At 39.4% G+C, this 12,797-nt stretch overlaps 1 protein-coding gene across 1 annotated transcript in view; it reads left to right on the top strand.

Annotated features, from left to right (window-relative positions):
- Positions 1-12,797, top strand: part of LOC311260371 (RNA-binding motif, single-stranded-interacting protein 3-like) — a 133,690-nt gene that overhangs the window by 93,487 nt on the left and 27,406 nt on the right. The gene's annotated exons all lie outside the window — the stretch shown is intronic.

The following is a 12,797-nucleotide window of genomic DNA, read 5'->3' as shown; positions in this document are numbered from 1 at the left end:
TGGAACAAAATTTACTGACACTGTGAGTGCAGCGTAAAATGACACACTGATCAGCACGACACTACATTTCAATTCTTGCTTAGCTTCAGTGTTTGCCGCTATAGTGGCAGAGATGAATGACGCACACATGTTCATGATGCTCTATTCTTGACTTGTGTCGCAGTCTATGATTCAGTAGGCATTATCGTGTTGCGTACCGCGGCACATTGGTGTGCCTTGAGGTAAGTCAAGGTTTGATACAACCATAGATTACTAGTGCATAGACAACTATACAATGAGAAATTAATGAGTTTTTAATTTACTGTTATCAGTATTTTTTACCGAGCACAGGGGCAAATTCTATCCCCTCAAAAATCCTTTAAAAACCTTCCAGAGAACCAAAAATAAACACGTACAGAGTGATTAGACAAGACGTGTTATAGAGGCTACTTTGCATGGATATGAATACATGCCTTGCCAGGCTGTACCCTTGAGATTTTGGCTGTCCCTTTGGCGTGCCTTGGACACAAAAAGAAAAAAATAAAATACTATTTTTTGGATCCATGTCAAATAGTGTGGCTTGGAATCAACTTGCAGTGTAAGATTGCTCAAATCTAAGTAGTCTGTAGGCACAATAATGAACACAGCTGTCTTGTCATGTATTGCCTGTGCATAGCATGGTCTTGTTATATATACATATACTATATATATACTATTACTAAGAGGACAGCTTAAATGAGGGGGCTGGGTATTTGGAACTTTTTAATGGTGGTGCCAATAAAGTACCTGGGTTTTGGTACCACAATAATACTAATGTCAGTACCGTAGTTAGAGGAGTATGAACACATTTTCTACAAGGGCATGTTGATAACTTCTCAGTTCATCTGTGTTTTATGTTGTCCCAACACAAGACCTTTTGCCAAATAAAATAGAGACTTAGCTTAACAATGTTTCATGATATGATGGTTTAAATCAGGAAATATTAAATAAGGAAATATTAAATCAGGATCTAAAATCTGACCTGGCTTTAAATACCTAATAACGTTGCTACTTGACAGTGATTATGATAAACGATTTAGGTTTAATATCCAGAATTCAACATCAATGCATGTCTTGTTCTTGCCTCAGGAAATTAGGTGATCGTCTGCCTCTAGAAGCATGAGCATCAATATTTCTTCTTTTAGATTTGTAGAGAAACCAGACAAATGTGTGACATCAAATCAGCACACATACGGACTTTTCATGTAAGAAACTCAAAAGCAGCCTTTATTTATTATTGTTATTTTTAACATCCAACTATCAGTTTATTTTCATTACTGGATCACAATTTATCAGTTTTATCAGTTGCAGTCACGCAAAGGACATCTACGCCTTTTGGTGCTACAACATCTGTCTGTGTACGAAGCCGTGTCAGTGCAACTGATAATATATCAGCGTCATCTCTGCCGCTCTCCTCCTCTCTCTGTCCTGTGCTCCTTAGACCACCTTGAGCTGATTTAGTAGGAGGATCTGAGTGATTAATTCCTGGACTGTACGGGACACAAATTGAGACATGCACGATGCACATGTACGTGCACAGACAAACACCCCCTAAAGCAAACAATCTGTCTGTGATTGTCCCCCAAATAAACGGCGAAGATTTGTTGCCTTTCAACGCAGAGAAAGGGGAGAAGGAGGAAATAAAGTGAGGACGGGATCGTTACTGGCTTTGATGAAATGATGAGGCATGTGTGAGCGTGATAGAGAATGATATGTACAGAAAGAGAGAGCCAAGTGACCAAACATGAGTGAGATAACAGCGCAAGGACAAGGTGAGAGAGAAGAGGAAGCTGAGGTGAGGACAACCAAACTGAAAGTGACACAGAATGAGAGAGAAGAGATGGAGATACTGAATGATCAGATATAGATAGAGAGAGAGGAGCTGCACCACGCTGAAGAAAATGGAAATCAAGGACAGACAGAGAGCTGTGCCCCGTGCCCTGGCAGCATGATTTGTGAGGTACAGCATGGTGGGCGGCTCAGTTTGTCACCCGGAGACACACACACATAGACGCACGCACACACACAATGCTGTACTTCTGTACTGTGAGGTATAGCTGTGTAATTTTGTAGCAAGCGAATGATGCATCATTCCATCAGTTGCTGCTGCTTTCTGCAGCCTGTGTGAGTGTATGTGTGTGTGGGAGAAACACAGAATCTTTATAATCAGACTCTCAGCACAGTAAACACTCATGAGTCTCAAGTTTGAACGGCGACAGAGCTGAGAAGAAAACTTTTGTGGTGCACATTGTTATATATAATTGAAGAACTCAGTGTTACAGATAATTGTTCGGCTTAGGGTTAGGGTTTATTTGAAAAATTTGATTAAGTTTATTTGATCAAAATCTATTAACAGAAATTCCCCAACAGGTTATCAGATTAATAATTGAGAAATTAATAAAATTTTCTCTGATAGAGCACAGTTCATTTTTGAGACTGGTGTTCCCTCTTAAGCTGTTTAAACAATACTTTAATATTTACAGTGGATCAAATAACTGTGTAATGTATAAGGGCTTGTTATCACTTATACTGTTGAACCCACAGAAAAGTGTCAGACATCTATGGAGATTTTTACCATCTTTCAGTTCATTGTTTCAGACTTGGCACCTCTAACTTTGCTGTTTTGATTCCGCTCCAAGGTTCTTGTTTCCAGCTGCAGCAGGCAGCTGTTTTCAGTGAAAAGCTATAAAAAGCAACTGTACGCTTCTTTCCCAGCACCAAGCAGCAAATCGACAATGTTGGCAACTAGCTGGTGAACATTGTGGAGCATTTAGAAGCTAAAGAGACAGATATTTTCCTCAGTAGAAACCAAAATACAGCTAAAAGACGACTGAATATTGGACAACAAGCAATTCTGTGAGAAAAAAGTTGAGTCTCATTATCAGGTCATCAAACACCGACCCTTTGGACTGATGGTTTATTGCACCTTTAATCAAAAGGACACAAGCAAGCTCCAAATGAAAGTTCTTTGTGGATATTTAAATAAGTAAATGTTTGCTCAAAAGTCCACCACAACTTCTACAAGGTGAAAACACATTGTATTTACATCTTGTGCTACCCCCAAGTGACCGAAAAATAAATCAATGCAGGTTTGAACTTAAAGTTACAGACACACAGATAGACACAATGATACTCTCTATACTGTACTTGCCAAGGTGCTGACCTCTATATTGAAAGAGATGCATTGCTTGTCTCTGCCAGGGGTGCTCATTATATCCTCTGTAGGCTTCGTGTGTGTGGGAGTGAACAGCTTTGCATATGTTGACCAGTTCAATTGCTCTGAACCCACGAACTGGTGAAACTGGTAGAGTCTGGCTGCGCCGACCCTCTGTGTGCTGATCCACAAAACACACACATACTCTGTTTTCACCCTTCTAATACACAGAGAGAAAGTGTGCGTCTCACACAGCGGGCTCTGTTGATTTATGTCACTGGTTTTCTGTGTCACTGACATTTGCGAGGCTGTTGCAGCTACATTATGACAGGCCTTTGTGCTCTGGATTGTTGTTATAGTCTACCACCTTATTTACATTTGTTCACTGTTATCAGAGGTTCAACCTGCTATGCGGGTACAGATGTGATGCGCATATACTGGAGTGATGTGTGTGTGTGTGTGTGTGTGTGTGTGTGTGTGTGTGTGTGTGCGCCTTTTCCTGTGTACCTCTGATTAAGACCACAGTCTGCCCATCTAGGCTGATGTATTGACAGGCATCAGCAATATTTTACTCTCAAGCTCGACATTAATGCCGACATTGATCACATGACCCGAGCTTCCATCAGCCCTTGTTAACAGGAAGTCCATTGATCCAGAGCTTTCTGACTTCCATTGGAGGTTCCTGTCATAGAGATAGAGTATCTAGATTGGACATAGACTAGAATTTCTTTGCTTTTTACATGTTATCTGTGCTGGATTTTAGTCCGACTTCACAAAGATCTATATCATTTTCATTGTGAGGTTACTTTGTATGAATGCAGGATGTCAAAGATAGGTTGGTATTGTTTCTCAGGCTCCGCAGCTTTTCTTCGCCATAAATCTAATGTGTTGGAAGCATCTTTACTCTTCCTAATGTCTCATCATTTTAAGCGAGTGGAGCTGTCCCACAAATTCGACATTTCAGTCTGAGGTGTAAATGGAGTAATCACAGCCTGCGTATTTATACTATATGGCGTAATTCTGTCTCGTCTGTGCTCCGCGCTCGATAATGTCCTGTCCCCATACTGTGAAGGAGAAAGTCAGCACCCGGGGGAGGCTTCCCCCATCCAGCCATAAAGAGCACATATCTTCTACACCTTCATCGTGACCATGTCGCTTTCTGTCAGAACTTGATAGAATAAGTATTTTGAGCTCTTGATGACAGACTCAACAGTCAGCACTTGATATGGACTGAAAACAGGTGAATGTAAAGGCGGTACGAAGATACAAATGAAACACAAGTGATGATTCTGTATTTCCTTTGAGTTCATGTACCATGGTGGGATAAAGCTATCACTGGACTTCTCCTCTATTCCTCTATTTATGGAGTGAAAATCTCCTCTAAGGCAGGATTAATATCCTACATCTCTGGTCAAGAATTGTTGAATTTATTGTGATAATTATCTAAATCTTTCTCAAAACCACATCTGGGAGTTAAATCTGTGTAAGATTACTAGAATAATACATGCAGATTCCATCTTAAGGAATAATCCTCCCTTGTATTAGTTTTTTGTTTCATTTCCTTTCTTTTCTTTTTTTCCGTATAAAAATAAACCTTAAAAAAGATAAATAAGTTGCTATTTAAATGTCTGTCTAAATGGCTCTTTAGTTTACTGCCCAACTGCCAGCACACAGACACAAACTAGACCTTTGCGTAAAGGTTGCGAGGTTCTCAAGAGGTCTTGTTGATTCATGCTTATTTGAGATTTGGTAACGATAAGGCTCGATTGGATACTCATGCAGCCCAACAACAAAAAATACTGCTTAACCTTTAACATCATGAATGATAAAATCAGGACCTGCGTTCAGTCTTTTATTATTATTTTTTTACAATAACTGATGTGCCACAGAAACTGTCTCAGGGCTTCCGTCGCACGAGAATCCCAAGTTCCCTTTATTGACTGACTTCCTGCACAAATTGTCACTCTGCCCTCCGTGCTTGGATTATGAAAAAGATTAATAATTACGGATCCTACATAGACCTTTTTAAAACACATTTTACCTCACAGAAATAAAACAGGTGACAGTATTTTCTTTTCATTATTTTCTTTTATTTGCTTGAAACATCTGGCGGAGCCAAATCAAACCCTATGGTGGACAGACTTTGGCCTATAGGTCTCACTCTGGGCAGCCCTGTTATAGATTAACTACACAGTATTGATTATTAAGGGAAATTTACAATCATAATATCGGACTATGGAATCTGGATTGGTTTGTGGATTTCATTCTGATACCCTATACAGTAAGTGAATTATTTCGTATTTGATCAGATTGATCCCAACTCTAGAATTGATTAATAATTAGACGCAGGGTTCAGGAAAAGACTCAATGACTCATTCTCACCCTTTTCATTTCTCCTTCATGTCTTTTTTCTCTTTTTATGTTAATATTACATCTCCTCCTCTCCCTACATGTACCCTCTCTCACTCCATTCACTTTTTATTCCTAATAACTTTCTCTCTTTGTCTCTCTCGCACTATCTGATGTAGTGCTGATGTAGTGGTATTACAAACAGAGGACAGGAATGAAAAGAATCCAGATCTCAGAGAAGAGAAGACCCATTATCAGTCATAGTTTCAATAATAATCAGGGGGCTTTTAAATATGCGTACAGCCTTTAAAGTCTGCCATGATCATGAGGCATTGAGTCCCCATTCACTGCAGTAGTGGTTCAATACTTTCATAAATGGGAAATTAATTTTATTTGATGTTGCTGATAATGGGGGGAAAAATTGAACGAGGCGCTTCTGAGAAAAATATTGTGTAATTATGTGGCAGTACTGCACCGTCAGACTTGGTGTCAGCTTGCGTGTGATATTCGGAGCCACTTATTCAGCACTCAGACATTTCTATGGGTGTTAAATGTGTTGCTTTTGAAGCTCTAACCAAATCAGATCAATGATGTCGAGTTCTGAAAGTTTCAAAGACATTTGGTGCTATCTTTACATCATTTTGGGCATTACACTTTTAAATGAATATGTCAGCGCATCGATACATTTTATCCCTACTAGTCTCACAGTCGCTGCCTTTTGTGCTGCTGTATGATGAGAAAATGTAGTAAACTTCCTCCCTCCCGAGGGTGCTGTCAGGGAAGGGTCCGATGAGTGGTTGATCGTCTCATTTGGGCAGTCGTATGAGCTGAAAACTCAATCATCTCCGTTTTGTGTGTCATCTTACGGCCCGCACTGTTTTGTTTATTGCAGAAGGCGAATCTTATACATTATAATGATATTAAAGTGCTAATAGCAATATGAATAAACACTCTCTAACATATATTTTTTTATTTTGTTGGCAAATAGTTGGCTTCCTCTCATGTGTGGTGCTTGAACAAGGAACCCTCTAGAGTGCATATTGTTCTGTCCCCGGGCGTTGTGCTCTTTGATGCCGTCTGTCTTAAAGAAAAAAACAAAAAACAAAAAAGGATGTCATCCCATTCAGCCCAGCTGAGGGATTCCTCATTGTGTCACAATTGGGGATTGGATCCCATTTTCCAACTGACTGATTTCCCATGTTGCTTGCTAATGGATTGGATTTTATTTTAAATGAGAATTTTCCCATTTGAGGGATTGGATCCCACTCATATGATCTTCCCCCTCTTCCCACAGTGAAAATTGAAACCATTTTGCTGTTATAAAATAAGGGCTTTTACCTAGCTACGCACTGATGCTTTGCTTAGAGGCACCAAAGCTGAGATCATTAGTATCCACTGTTAAAAAAAAAAAAAAAACGGTTAAAAAGGGGGTAATATTCTGGCAGAAAATTCTGTAAAATGAAGTAAAATCTAGTTAAAATACAATAATTTTCTGTAATTAAAACAAAGCTTTTAGCTTTAATAATGAGATGAGATGAGATCGTGTTTATGTTTACACATATAAAAACAATAAGACCACTTTTAACTATGGTCAGATACTCTTATAATGCACATAGGCAGCAGTTTGCATTTTGGAAAATAAAACAGCAAACTTAACAAGCTGCTCTGTACAATGCATGTCTTTGACTCCAGTACTCATTGTCTTGTGTGTCAGAGTCAAGTGGTGACAGTAAAAAAAAACAAAACAGTGTTTTCACAGTGTTTACAGTATCTTCTTCTGCATTTCACCAGGGGCAGCTTCAGTAACCCGTAACTGTATGTGTCCTCCCTACCAGAACGGACATGGATGTGTATGTTTTCTCTGCTAGAGTTTCTATGTTTCCCTCCTTTAGTCTTTTAATATCCCACAGCTCCAATGAGAGGTAACGATATGTGATCCACTCCTTACAGTACAAGCCGTCCACCTCTGTCTGTTCCTACTGTATGTACACCTGCTGTCAGTTAAACACAAAACCCTAAAATGCCTCACAAAAAAAGCACTTCAAACCAGCAAACAAGCGATCTCTCTGCCATTTTTTTTCCGCAGCCTTCGTGTCTTTTTTTGTTCCTATTTGCGTTGCCTGTCTCTGCAGCTGCAGGATGTCACAATGTTTTGCCCCAAATGAAGCCAAGAAAACACATTAACAGAATTGAAGCTATTCACCATGTGATCCACAAAGCAGTGACACTTTGATAGATTAATTAAACTGGTAAATCAACTACTGCGAGCCTCGGCTAATGAGTACAAATAAATCTGTTCCAAATTTGTGGGCAAACACACGTGTAGCTTTTGTCCAGTGAAATGTTTTGTCTGTTCACTTCAGTGAGTTGCCCTTGTCAAGTTTGCAGCTCTTGGCAAACGATTTATGTTGTTTAATAACATTGACTACAGGGAAACACACATGTTTCGCACACATGATCACACACACCAGATAGTCGCTTGATGTGTGTGTTTGGGTGGGTGTTCTGTTTTTCAGCATTTTAGTCCACACTTTCTACATAGGGATGAAGCTCAGGAGCACCTTTCAAGAGATTAGCCTCAAGTGTTACAGATTTTTTACACTTAGAATAGATTTTATTTATTTTTTTAACACATAAATGCATGAAACAATAAACGGCATACTTGTATGTTAGGTCGTGAGGTCACAAATCTGTTGCTCACTACGTCAGCAAAGATTTCTTTATTTCTGCCCAACTGTGTGATAAAAAGATTAGAATAACACCTGTTGTCAAATGTGCCTTCATGTCTCTGGTTGGCAGCTTTTTCTCCCCCCGTGGTTTGCCTGCTCACTGTGTGTATCCACACTGACACTGACTGTTCTGTTACGGTGTAGCTCCACCAAATGTGATCCTCTTAGCAGCCAATACTGCCTCCATTAATTTTCTATGAGATCTGAGCAGATGTCTGCACAGTGCAGCAGTTTGTTCGGCAAACTAAGCGATGATGTTTGGATTTTCACAAAGAATGAGCCCCCTCTCCCTACAGCCTGGACACAAAGTACGGGGGGATATTGTGCTCGAGGCTCCAAAGATCGATTTATGTGTGACAATCATTTTCGCTCATTCGATTTGGATTAAACTTCAATTCTTCAACTCCAAGTCCTGTTTACTAAAAATACATTTACATATCTGAACTCTATAGATATCCAAATATTTGGTTCAGACTATGTTAATTAACTTGACATCCCCGAAAGTGACCCATTTTAGGGGGCAGGCACAGCTGTGCCCAAATTCATCAGGAATTCATCACTTTGTGTTACAGAGCCGCAAGAGTGAGAGCGGCAGGGGTCAAACTGACAATTAAAAATGTCCTTCTTCCTTTGAAAGCTCTCTTGTGAAATGCAACAGATTGTAGTAATGCAACGGTGAAAGCAGGATGAATAATTAATTTGATGCACCAGTTCGAGCAGCTCTTTCCACAGGTAATTTTGTCCCCGGGCGCTTTGTGGTTGTTGTTGTTGTTGTTGATTGTGTGGCGACTAAATTCACCTCTTAGGAATAAATAACATTTATTATTGCCATTATAATCATCAGTATTTATGACTCGTCACTGTGCTTGTTAATGAATATAAAGTGAAATGTGTTTCATTGCTTCCTCAGAGAAATGCCACCACAGGCATCACCTAAGGCCAATACAATAGTGACATTGTACTTGCTTGTTTTTAGGTTGTGGCTGGAAAATGATGTGAATTAAAAGAATGTTTATATTTCTTTGGTTGTATGCCTCACCCTACATTTGCTCTGTCGAGGTAAAATACAGACACGCTTTGAGACAAATTCTGGCTCTGTTGAAAAGACTAATTGTTTTAATGGAATCACTCAATAGACAAAACGCCTTTATAGGTTGGCTGATTTTTGCGGTGTATCCTTTTAATGTAGCCAATACTAATTAATGAATGGCCCTTGGCTATCCTTTTTTACCATTTGTGCCCCATTGAAATTCTGGCATGTAGGACTAATTTCACAATATTGACTTATTATGCCAGGAATGAAAGATATCCCCTTCCTCTGAAGGTGAAAATTAACAAAAGCCACACCAAATGGTGCTTTTCCAACAAGACTAATAGTCGGCTCTGTTCTCCTTCACTCAGACAGGAACAGACATACACATTACGACATTAACATTTGTGTTATGTTTTTCTTTCATTTAAATTAGTTTTCTGTCTGAAGCTACAGCTCAAACGCTTAATCTTCTCTGTATTTTATGTCTTATTTTGGCATGCCATGACAGCGTAATCTGACATATCAGATTTAAATAATAATAATAGGAGTAGGAATAAACTCAAGGTATCCAAGGATGTGTTATGTGTACAGAAATGTGAACCCCCTGAAAAAAAGAAACACAACTGTCTCCATGTTTGAGCCTGTCCTGTTCCCTGCTCAACCAAACATTGGCCTCCTGCAGCAAACAAATGCAATAAGGCCACCAAAATATTCTAACAATATTGATGTACAGTATGTATGTGTGTGTGGGTGTGTTTGTGCATCTAAACACTGGCCCATAGCGCTGGGCCGGTGTTTAATGTGTGGAGCCATTTCACCAGCTCTGATATAAAAACAGCTTACAGCAACAGTGTTGTTTGTGCGTGTGAATTTTAATGTCTGCGTATGTGGATGCATTCTACTACAGGGGATTATGCAAAATGGAATAAGGCCAGTGTCCCTCCCTGTTGTTGTTGTATGTCACTTTTAACAAGCACAAACATTTCCCCCTGTTATCCTGTTGCATGCTTTACATATACTTTACATTGAAAGAAAACTCCACTTAGACTTTAAATTCAGCCCGTCATTCTTGTGTCACATGCTTTTATTTTGCTCGCTTAGTATCAGCTTCTTAGCATTTGTGCTTCACTAATTCTAACAATAAAATCCCGTTTTTATTTCATCTCACTTCAGTCCAAAAACACAAACCTTTTGCTGTCGACGTGATAAGCCTGGAGAATCAATCCAAAACACAGAGGTATCCTTTTCAAGCACACACTGAGGACAAACAATTGTCTTAGATCAGCAGGAGTTTCTTCTCTCTTTGTCTGGTGCTTTAGAGAAGAGATAGAAGAAAAGTGTCCTGACTATAAACTTGACAAGTTGTCAGCGTCGACAATGTGTCTTTCTCTGTCTGTCACAGCAATAAAACAAAACGGCAGCGGAACACAGATGCTGCCTTTAAGTCTCCAATGTATGTGTGTGTGTGTGTGTGTGTGTGTGTGTGTGTGTGTGTGTGTGTGTGTGTGTGTGTGTGTGTGTGTGTGTGTGTGTTCTCTCGCACCACACATTCTCTCATACTTATGAAGTAGCAATCATTTAACATGCAAAGACACACGTCAATGAACTTCTGACTTGTGAGGGCATAAATATTTTTTTTTCTGTAGCTATAAACTTGACAGTTAAATCCTGCCCGTGTCATTCTCAAACGTTTCTTTGAGCATATTCTGAATCTATTCCTGTTCTAAATTTAAAATTTGAAGGGATTTTATATGAATAATAATCCTTTTTTCATCTCTCTATTGTCCATTGTTACTACATATTGATTCAGGCTAAACCCCGCACATGAAAGCTTTTTACATTTGCATCACATAGAGGCTGTTCACATTTGGAGTCAACACGCGTTCTGAGAGATTCGATCACAAGTCGACAACTTCAGTTCATGCCTGGCATTAACATGCATCTCGACATGCGTGACCTCTCGTGGGATCAGATCTCACTTCCCTGCTCTATATGCAAATATAGACCTACATCCCTGGAGCAAGCCGATACAACATTTTTGGCTCAAAGAAAGAAACATCTTTATCTATAAAGTTTGTCGAAACAAGAACGCCCAAATAGTTAAGGATGTGTTGTAGGCAGTGTTTCACAAAGTTTATAGAATTTACCATAGCCGCTTCATAAGGTTTGTTAAGTTTCTTTTCGCTGATCAACTCTTAATATCACTCGAGTTTGGGTATATTGCTAGTTCAGTGGTTAGTTGAAACACGGTGCTTTCATCAACGTTGAATCTCAAATTCGTCCTCAGTGTGTGTTCACACCTGTACTAAGAGCTGTCCAGGTCTGAACAGCCTCATAGACTATTTATCACCAGAGGTTTTGCCAAAGTCTCACAAATCAATACTACTAGCCACTACATGAGCTGTTGCTGTTCTCCCAGAACTATTTCAGAAACTCAGAAGCCTAACCTGAGTTTCAACCAGAGGATCAGGGGTCTAAATTTACTTCTTCTGACCTTAGTTCCTGGTGGCAAAAATCCTTGATTTGGCGATAATACTATCAGATACCTCGAGGATAAAACACAAAACAAAAACAAGTTTCAGTTCAGTCCTGGCACTCAGATTTTTACCACTTTGAGAACAGGTGTTCTGAAGGGTTTCAGTCTCCTTTCCCAGCTCTGCATTTCTCTTTTGCATCCATTCATTACATCCACCCCAACTTTGTGTTGTTTTCTCCTGTTTTGGGAAAAATTGTGTCTCAAACATTTATATGTTTTTTAACAAGAGCATCACTCTGTTTATTAATAATTACTAATAGGAATTAGGAACAGTAATTATTTATTAGTGTTAGTAATTAGAAGAAAAACTGGAGCTTCCTTCAGCAACGCGTTGCGGTGGGGAAAGCGGTGAGGAGTGGTGCTGAGCAGCACTTAAAGTCTTGTTACAACATTGCTGTTTTCGCCAGAACTGAGGTGCGTTCAGGTGTGAATTTGTATATACTTACAACCAGGTGAGATTTCCTGGACCGCTGGAGTGTGGGCACACTTTTCTCTGCTTGCAGGCTTTGTTGGTGCGCGAAGGCTGCATGTTAGGCTTTTGGTTTTACATGCAGGCTTCTCTATAATCAGAAACGTGTGGCGAGGTCCCAACAAAATGTAACGAGGGGATTGTATGAGGTCAGATTAGGTTATCATAATAATGCATTAGCATGCCTTTAATCTCATTGGTTAGTTAACATGTCTTGGTACAAGCTATTTTTAAATCATATTTTAACTAACACTGATTTTAAAAATTAACAATTAGTCATTTCAAAAAGTCATCCCCAGTGTCGATCACACCGATGACTAATTTGGCATATCTCTGCAGTTCCTATGATGCAGTGGAAACATCAGCAGGTGTATTTATATATCGTGGCTCCACAGTTTATGAAACTATTGTAAATGGCCCTAATTTTAAAAGCAGTTTTTCAGCTCAAACAGGATGAATGAGCTGAGGTTGATAACGCGAAGAAACAGGCAGTACCATCGTGTTTTATT

The sequence above is a fragment of the Pagrus pagrus genome (genome assembly GCF_965226575.1).
Source record: "Pagrus pagrus genome assembly, chromosome: 7".
Lineage (NCBI taxonomy): Eukaryota > Metazoa > Chordata > Actinopteri > Spariformes > Sparidae > Pagrus > Pagrus pagrus.
The sequence above is the reverse complement of the archived record's forward strand: the minus strand, read 5'-3'. Positions and strand labels throughout refer to the sequence as shown.